The sequence below is a fragment of the Lupinus angustifolius genome, chromosome LG20, assembly GCF_001865875.1.
Source record: "Lupinus angustifolius cultivar Tanjil chromosome LG20, LupAngTanjil_v1.0, whole genome shotgun sequence".
Lineage (NCBI taxonomy): Eukaryota > Viridiplantae > Streptophyta > Magnoliopsida > Fabales > Fabaceae > Lupinus > Lupinus angustifolius.
In genome coordinates, this window is record NC_032028.1 from 6,827,112 (window position 1) to 6,828,152 (window position 1,041).

Sequence of the window (1,041 nt, forward strand, 5' to 3'; positions counted from 1 at the left end):
AAACACGAAAACCACTCAGATAGCTCACCCCCCCCAAACACGACCACAACTCATCACGAGCAAGACATCCTTTCACCGAAACCATTATGTCCTCACCACTCCCAAAACATCTTACCCAACCAAACAACATCGAACAATACGATGGAACAAGTGACCCACAAGATCATCTGGATGCCTTTGAGGCCTCAATGCTTTTCCATGGGGCCACCGACCCCATCATGTGTCGGGCATTTCCCCTTACTCTAAAATGGGCTGCCCTGTAGTGGTTTACCCTGCTCGCACCAAACAACATCGACCAAAGGGCCACTCTCGTCAACAGATTCAACATCCGCTTCACAACAAGCAAAGAGCAACCTCACTCTTCCTACACCCTGTCCGGTATACGGCATGAGTCACATGAACCCCTCTGAGCTTACCAAGACAGATTCAACTCGGCGGCCATGAAGGTTCGCACTCTGAGCCCGAAGGTGGTGGTACATATCTTGGTGACAGGCTTGCAGGATGGCATCTTCACGCAATAATTGGCTAAATATTTAGACCTCACAATGGAAGACCTCCGATCTAAGGCTCAACAATTCATTAACCTAGAAGAAACCCATCCTAACCGCCCACCCACCGACCATAGAGAATACCAACTCCTCTCACGGGAAACCAAATGCCCAAAAACATACGAACACCCTCGAGATGATCCACCCCGACAACCCAAATAATCCTCTTACACCCCAGCCGAACTAAAATTTTGCAAGAAGTTATGGCCGCCTACTTAGTCTAGCTCCCCAAACCCAATCCAAACAGGAGATTAGGGACCCAAGACCGCTCCAAATATTGCAACTTCCACACTTTCTTTGGCCATGTAACAGAAGAATGCATCCAGCTGAGGGACACTATCGAAGACCTGTTCCAAGCCGGACATCTCCGGAAATTTATAGCTCGGGCCCGCCAAGAACGATCGCCACCTCTACGTCGATCCAGTCCTCCTCAGAGACGTTCCCCCCCCCCCAAACCATCACCAGGAACATCCTCCGAATAGAGACCGGAGAG